Raw genomic sequence first — 9,123 nt, 5'->3', positions numbered from 1 at the left:
ATTCTCCAACCTTAGCCTGCAACCGCTACCGCTCCAACTCTTCTCTTGTTTTCCAACCTCGGCCTTCTCCTATTCTCCAACCTTAGCCTGCAGCCGATGCCGCTCCAACTCTTCTCCTGTTCTCCAACCTGAGTCTGTAGCCGCCGGCCGCCACCAATCCAACTCTTCTCCAATGTTTCTCTGATTTTTCAGAGGCAATCATCACGCACGCGCTGCAGATCTGCAAGGAGAAGACTCAAGATGCCAAAACATAACTTCAACTCCAAGTCTCCTCAGCTTGTAGCTACCGCCAACCCACCTCCTCTGCCTGTCAACCTCGGTCGCGGGCTTCCAAGTCTCCAACTCCAGTCTCGGTCGAGTTGAGCAACAATGAAGAATAGATCGATATTGAGGAGACAAAAGCTTTTTGGGAATCACAGCATCAGCTTCTCCAAGTAAATTTCTCCTCTTTTTCGGTTTTTTGTTTTTTTTGCCTTTGCTGGTAAAATTAGGGTTGGTGTATTGTGAGATTAACTAGGGATTATCTATCAATTTAGGAAGCTTTATCTCGTTGGAGTTCGACGGAGGCGCGGATCAAGAGGGATACAGAGGAAGCAATTAAAAAATGGAATCTTTTGGTCTGATCTGTGATTGTTTGAAAGAATGCCGACGGAATTGTGCGCTTAGATATTTAACTGACCATCTTCATGATGGTGGGTTTAACAACGCCATTTGCAAATCCATGTGGCGGCGGTCCCTTGAGATTTCTTTAGGTATTTTGATTTTTTTTACTTGTGCAGTATATTTTGATTTTTTTTACTTGTGCAGTATATTTGTGTCTTTCATTGTTATACTTAATGAAGTTAGAACCGAACAAACCGAACCGAACCGCACCGAACCGATTTGTAACGGTTCGGTTCGGTTTTGAATTGTAGGCGGTTTGGTTCGGTTGTTCAAATTTTGGTAAAAACCGACCCGAACCGAACCGTGCACACCCCTATTCGTCGATTCGCGAAGGAATCAAGAAGCCGAAGTGCTTATCTCGACAACAGCGAGATAATTGCTCTTCTTAAGATCACCGCAACGGGGTAATCTTAAGGGACGAACCGGGCTGCAGATCTGACGAACTCCTCTTCTTTATGATGAAGAATCCACTGAAGTCTCCTCCTTCTCTCTGAAATTCGTTGCTCTTTAGTCCTCAATCCGGCAGGGCTTCGCCAACGCTCGAGAATTCCAGATCCGAAAAAATGAGGGCCCTGGGGCTGTATTTATAGGCTCCGGGGAATCCAGACGGTTAAAACTGCATAACAACGAAAAAAACCACTTTTTAGGGCCTCAGGACACCCTCGGGCGTCTCAGCGCTGATACACCCTTGGGTGTCTCGGCCGCCGAGACACCTCGGGGTGTCTTAGCTTAGGCTGAGACAACTCGTTTTGCGCGCTTGTCCGTTTCCGCCGTAACTTCTTCATCCGAACTCGAATTTGAGTCATTCAAAGTACGTTGGAAAGCCGGCGAGGAGATCTACAAGATCCGATGATTGGATCATTGTGGAGTAAACTGGAACACGAAGGGTGCTTCACCTTTTGTAAGCGATGTGGGGCTCCCGATCAGTTCGTATCCTCGTTATTCTGAAACTCTGTTGCTTCACATAGTTCGTCGATTCACTTCAAGCGTTAATCGACGTCAATCAAGCTTCTATAACTCGAATAGTGATGTTTATCGTCTTCTCTTTGTCTCGAGCCGCGTGCGAGGACCCATAGGTAATTTTTAACGCCTACAGATACCCCCCTCCAAAGTGTTTCAGTCTCGTTTCTTTTATAGATGAGCCTGAAATACTTTGGATATGATCGGTCTAACCTTCAATCGGTGTAAAAGGAACTGTTGTTAGCTTTAATTCTTGACTCCTTCGATTTTCAATCTATTCGATGTTTTGACGAATAGCTAAAGTTCTTCCGGCGCTGTGTTTATTGTCTGGCCGTCGTCGAAATCTTGAATCAAAGTCGGTGAGTTGATTTTGGCTCGCATCGTCAAGTTGACTTTGAACTGACTATCTTCATCATGATATATTGATTCGTGTTGACTTTTACCGTAACGCGTTGACTAGTGTTGACCTAGGATTACGCGTTGACCGGCGTTGACCTAGGGTTTCGGATCGCCCGACGTTGATTTTTGGTCGCAACGTGTTGACTGACGTTGACCTAGGGTTACGCGTTAACCGACGTTGACCTAGGGTTTCGGATCGCCCGATGTTGAATTTTTCATCGCAACGCGTTGACTGGCGTTGAACTAGGGTTACGCGTTGACCGGCGTTGATCTAGGGTTTTGGATCGCCCGGCGTTGACTTTTCATCGCAACACGTTAACTGGCGTTGACCTAGGGTTTCGGATCGCCCGACGTTGATTTTTTATCGTAACGCGTTGACTGACGTTGACCTAGGGTTACGTATTAACCGGCGCTGACCTAGGGTTTCGGATCGCCCGACGTTGACTTTTGGTCGCAATGCGTTGACTGATGTTGACCTAGGGTTTCGGATCGCCCAACGTTAACATAGTTTATATTCGTACGTTTGCTGGAGTATACACAGTTTAAGTTCTTAAGGTATTGGAGCATAGCAGTCTTAACAGTTAGGATTGCAGGACTAACTGTTAAAGCTGATTCGTCTGCAGATATGGATCTTATCCCGAAGTTGTTGGATGCTCGAGTCACGAGACCAGTTAATAAAGCTAGTGCGTCAATGACTTTCACACTTATAGGATTTTTCACAAACCCTCAGCCATCAACGGATTTGATGAGCCTTTACCGACTACCGTTTGAGTCGGGCTAGCATGCAGATTGTTTAAATCCGTTCTACATGTAACGTTATGCTAAAAGAGTTAACTCCTTTAGTGCTACGATATTGAATACGTAGACTTCGTCTTTCTTACGGGAATAGACTACCCGGCGACGTGTGTTAGACGTAGACTTAGGATTTTTGGCCAATCCTCAGCCATCAACGGATTTGACGTGCCTTTACCGATTACCGTTTGAGTCGGGCTTGCATGCAGATTGTTTAAGTCCGTTCAACATGTGACGTTGTGCTAAGAGAGTTAACTCTCTTAGTGCTACGATATTGAATACGTAGACTTCGTCTTTCTTACGGGAATATACTACCCGGCAATGTGTGTTAGGCGCTGACTTATCCGTACTTAGGCTTCGGGATAAAATTCCCCAGACTGGAATTCTGGTGTCTTCTTCAATCGGTGAAAGACTAATTCGGGATAAAATTCCCCAGACTGGAATTCTGGTGTCTTCTTCAATCGGTGAAAGACTAAACCGGTAACACGTGTTAGGCGTTGGCTTATCCCTACTTAGGATTCGGGATAAAATTTCCCGTGCGTGTGAAGCACGGATTTTGGTGTTATTAATAACAACCTACCACAATGTCGAATATGTGGGCTTTTGTCCTTTTTACGATCAAGGACTAATCAATAACGCGTGTTAGGCGTTGATCAATCCCTACTTAGGCTTCGGGATATAATTCCCCAGACTAGAATTCTGGTGTCTTTTTTAATCGGTGAAAGACTAAACCGGTAACGTGTGTTAGGGGTTGACTTATCCCTACTTAGAATTCGGGATAAAATTCTCCGCGCGTGTAAGACACGGATTATGGTGTTATTAATAACAACCTGCCACAATGTGGAATATATGGGCTTTTGTTCTTTTTACGGTTAAGAACTAACCGGCAACGCGTGTTAGATGCTAACATATCCTTTCTTAGGCTTCAGGATAAAATTCCCCGTGCGTGTAAGGCACGGATTATGGTGTTATTAATAACAACCTGCTACAATGTGAAATATGTGGGCTTTTGTTCTTTTTACGGTTAAGAACTAACCAACAACGCGTGTTAGGTGCTGACCTATCCTGTCACGCCCCGCTTCCCAAAATACACGGGAACCGGAACGTGAACAAGCCCGAGACGTATTAGATCAAGGAGAATAAATAAAAATAAATGTTTCTCCTCAACCTAATACGCTAAGCGTCTGGAGATAAATACAATGCGAAGTCACAGGTCCCCGATCACAATCAATAAGAATATAATAGACAAACTCAGAATAAAGAAATACATATCACAATGAATAACATCCGAGACATAATATTCGGGTCAAACGTGCCCTTATACAAATCTGAACAAATGAATACTGAAGAGATATAAAATACAACGATCAGGAGAAAATAGAAAGAACTACAAAAGTAAGCTAAGACCATCGAACGACTGGAGGGAAATAACTAAACTTCGGCTTCTCCTGCTCCGTCTCCTGCTGAGCAATCCTTCTGGCTCCTGTTGAACCTGTTCTTCTCCTAAGTCTGACGTACACCAGAGAAAACAGGTGTACGTCAGGTGCATGGTGCACGGCAAGACCCGACCCCACAAAGAAAATAGAACGAACGGAAATCCAATGCGAAAAACGATATGATAACAGAAACAACAAAAGAACGTACAACTGAATCCACGAATCAACATGAAAACACTACTAAATCATAATAACATAAAGCATCCAGAATCGATCAGGTAACGAGATCATGCAACTAGCGATCAATCTAATCATCCAAGTAACAGGGGCATACAATAGATGGAATTAATACCTAAAAACCTACAACATGAGACGTAGTACGTCGAGCGAAATAATCCAAACAAGGAAACCCTCATGTATATACCATATGTCTCAAATTGCAGATAATTAAATATTAATCCCGATCTATGTATGAAAAGAACAACACTGATCTACATCTCAACAAAACTAACAAGGTCCACCAGAAGCACGCAAGCATATTATTCTTGTTTTACATGTTATTTGAATTGGGGAAGAATATTTTGATGTATATAATCGGGTCCCCGTAAAGTCGTCCGGGGGCCGCCTTCAAGTCAAGTATTGGCCCTCTGGCCCATGTATATAACACTCACGATATCACGATAACAAGAAAGCGCTGTGCCCGTTTATATACATGCTATATTCTCCGTCCAATCCCCCTTTATAACCCCATGTTATCAAATTAATTAAGCAACTGTACATGAAATATTATGCACTAGCCACGGAGTTACCGTGGAACGACTTCTGTAAAACTATGAACATAACCGTGACCCGTAACACGTCCGATCAAGAGTGCATCGTCTAGTCAATGCTATAATAATAATAATAATCAAGGAAACCTCATACCGGGATATCGATATCGAGGGAACTCGGGACTCCTCACATCGGGATATCGATGTCGAGTGAGTATAGCCATGCTTTGAAGCACGCTTATAAATCATACTTTTAACAGGAGTCGTCTTCATGTACAGTCTCTCCTATTGGATAACAATTAGGTGAAGAACAACAAGCTTCCATACAACTATTCATGTCAAGCAATCCCACGCATATAATAATATATCACAGACTAATCTAATTAATTAACTCATAACAGATCAAAAAATTGAATGACGAGTCATAAAATAATTTACGATAAACTAATAATTAAAATGAAATAATCAAGGTCCGGAATCTTGCACATAATTAATTCAAATAAAAGTCTTTTCCAAAATAATTTTCCTTAAAATTATTTCTCATCATAATTATTTTATCTACAAATAAAAACGTACATGTTGAGCTAATACAACAATTGATACGAAATAGTCAAAATATACCCATATTGTACAATTTAAACGAGAATAATTAATAAATAAAATATATTTACTTGTATTTAAAATCAAACAATTATGGGATAATTATATACACAGTAAAACGTACCAGTTATACTAATACGACAGTTGATACGCAACAATAATTTATACAAATAATACGTAATTAATAATACAACGTATTATACGAAAATATTCGTAATAATAATAATAATACCACGTATTATTCAAAATGATATGTAATAGTATCGGTAACACAACAGATAAATTCCAGAAATATTTATTGTACTAAATAAATTTATAAATATTTAAATCATTTAAATAAATATAAAACTTAGATTTCAAATCAATAGAAAAATCTAGAAATTCGAGAAAAATATAAATACTCTTCCAAAAATAATAATTAAATATTTTAAATACTAGAAAATTATTTTAACTAATATCAAAATTTCACGGTCCTTACATTCTACCCCCCTTAAAATAAATTCCGCCCTCGGAATTAAACCCAAGGACAGAGATATGGGAAGAGAGGCTCAACCCAACGCATATAGAGAAGAATTCAAAATAAACTACATCTCCATAAGCAAAGGGGAATGTAAGACAAGAACGACACAAGATAGGATACAGGATATGACAACTAAGATATCTCTATCGCATCTCAGACTCGCAATAAAATCCAAGCAAATACTATGATACAAACATATTTAACTGTGTGAACTTGTTACACAGTACTTGTAAATATATAAGCAATCTAATCAGTATAAAGTATAAGGTAAGCAATATTCTAGAATCAAAACAAACATGTACACTATAAATAAACAATCATACAAATAATATACATGCATTCATAGAAACAAAGCAGAAACATATTAAGTAAGAATAAAGTCAATTAAGAAAATAAATCTAAAGCAAACACAAAAATAAGTCAAACACAATAGAAATAGACAGAAACATAAACAACATAATAAGAAAAGTCGAAAAGTCTAAAATACATAACAGTTTAAACAAACATAATAGCAGGGTATAACAATGGTTAATAAAAACAAAAAGAAATTTAATTATGAAAAACACAATCAATACCGGTTCAAACTAATGATATTAAAAACACAATGCAAGATATAAAATCAATAAGAATGAGTAAACGAGCGAAAAACAAACATCAACAAGATCATATAACAAAATAGAATGATATACTAATAAGTATAAATCAAAGATAATAGGAAAAACAACCCTAAAACAATTAGAATAATAATACATACAAAATAAACACAAATAAAAGAAAACATATTTAATTGATGAAATGATGAAAAATAGTCTGAAACATAGAAAAGATACAAAGACAGTCAAATATAAATAGTTAAATACAATTATTAAAACAATTATACAATCAAATAATCATGTAAAGGAGTATACAAAATTTAGCAGATAAATAATTTATTACACAATATTGGGAATTTACAAATTGTATACACAAAAATTTTAGAATGCGACAAGCAATATAATTATGTAAAAATACGCAACGCAATGCCAGTGGAATATTAGAAGGTAATTGAACATAAACCAAAAAGATATGATATACAAAACAATACTAAGTAGATAATCATGAAAGAATAAGGTGATATGACACAACAACATATAAGAAATGGATTATACATAGTATATCATATCAAAAACAAAATAAATAATTATAGTCGTATATCACAATAATAATTACCGAAAACACACACTTTATGTAAATATTATGACTAAATAAATGAAACAGACAAACCTAAACAAAGAACAAAATATAAAGCAAATATTAGGATGAATAAGAAACTGTATATAGAAGACAAGTAAACAAAACATAAACATAACTAAGAAAGATGAAATGTTTGATAAATTAAATTAAACAATGATGATACATGTAATTGGAAGTAAAGAATGAAACAAAATATACTAAATGAAACTACTTTATACGTAATAAAATAAGCTAGCAAGTTAATAATGCACTCATAATATAATATACAATAAGACAATGATAATGTAAAATGACTGAAACATACCAAACATGAGAATGATGCAATATCACTAGAAAAGCACAAGATATAAGACAAGAATGCAGAACAATCAGGCAGAAGGACAATAAAGCAATATCACTAGAAAAGCACAAGATATAAGACAAGAATGCAGAACAATCAGGCAGAAGGACAATAAAGATTATAATAAGGTATAAGATATAAGACAAGAATGCAGAACAATCAGGCAGAAGGACAATAAAGATTATAATAAGGTATACAGAGAATAAATAATCACAATTAAAATAACATTAAGAAATAAACATAGATAGAAAAGTATCAATACATATAGACAAACAAACAGAGACAAATCATAATAATAATCAATAGCAGAATGAAACGATACATATAATTACTAGCATACAAACAGTTATATAACACAAAGTAAATAATACCAAATCATATTAGGTTCAAAGAAACACAAATAAAATCAAAGTATAAAAATAAAAGATATAAAAGCAAAAAGGATAAACAAGATTCAATAACAATAATAATCAATATCTAAAATCAATTTAGACATAGCAGTATACTGTGAAATAGTCAAAATCATATAAATACAATCAGCGTAATATACATAAATAAAATGTATAATGCATAAAACATGAACTATGGAAGATAAAATAGGTTTATAAACAAATAAAAACTTACAATACAACATTGTATGTGATACATAAAATATGTAGTAAATAATGTAAAATTAATACAATCAAATAATATATAAGTCAAATCAAAGAAAATATAGTTGTAAAAAGAATAACACATATAATAACGATCGGTACAAGGATAAAGGAGTTATACAAGAGAGGGTAATCACGAAATGATGGGACAAGAACCGTGGAAAACTCCGGAGTCAAAGAATGATAAAATAGGGATGAAAGGAAATCTATCAAGAGAATAAGATAAGGGCTCAGGAATAGTCCTACGGATGAAATCATGATATGTATCTAAATTGTCCACTATATTCTTACTAGTGAGGAATCGAGACCGTGACCTGCATGGGCCACCACCAAAACCTGTCACGCCCCGCTTCCCAAAATACACGGGAACCGGAACGTGAACAAGCCCGCGATGTATTAGATCAAGGAGAATAAATAAAAATAAATGTTTCTCCTTAACCTAATACGCTAAGCGTCTGAAAATAAATACAATACGAAGTCACAGGTCCCCGATCACAATCAGCAAGAATATAATAGACAAACTCAGAATGAAGAAATACATATCACAATGAATAACATCCGAGACATAATATTCGGGTCAAACGTGCCCTTATACAAATCTGAACAAATGAATACTGAAGAGATACAAAATACAACGATCAGGCGAAAATAGAAAGAACTACAAAAGTAAGCTAAGACCATCGAACGACTGGAGGGAAATAACTAAACTTCGGCTTCTCCTGCTCCGTCTCCTGCTGAGAATCCTCTGACTCCTGCT

Source organism: Asparagus officinalis, chromosome 2 (genome assembly GCF_001876935.1).
Source record: "Asparagus officinalis chromosome 2, Aspof.V1, whole genome shotgun sequence".
Taxonomy (NCBI): Eukaryota; Viridiplantae; Streptophyta; class Magnoliopsida; order Asparagales; family Asparagaceae; genus Asparagus; species Asparagus officinalis.
Note: the sequence above shows the minus strand (reverse complement) of the source record.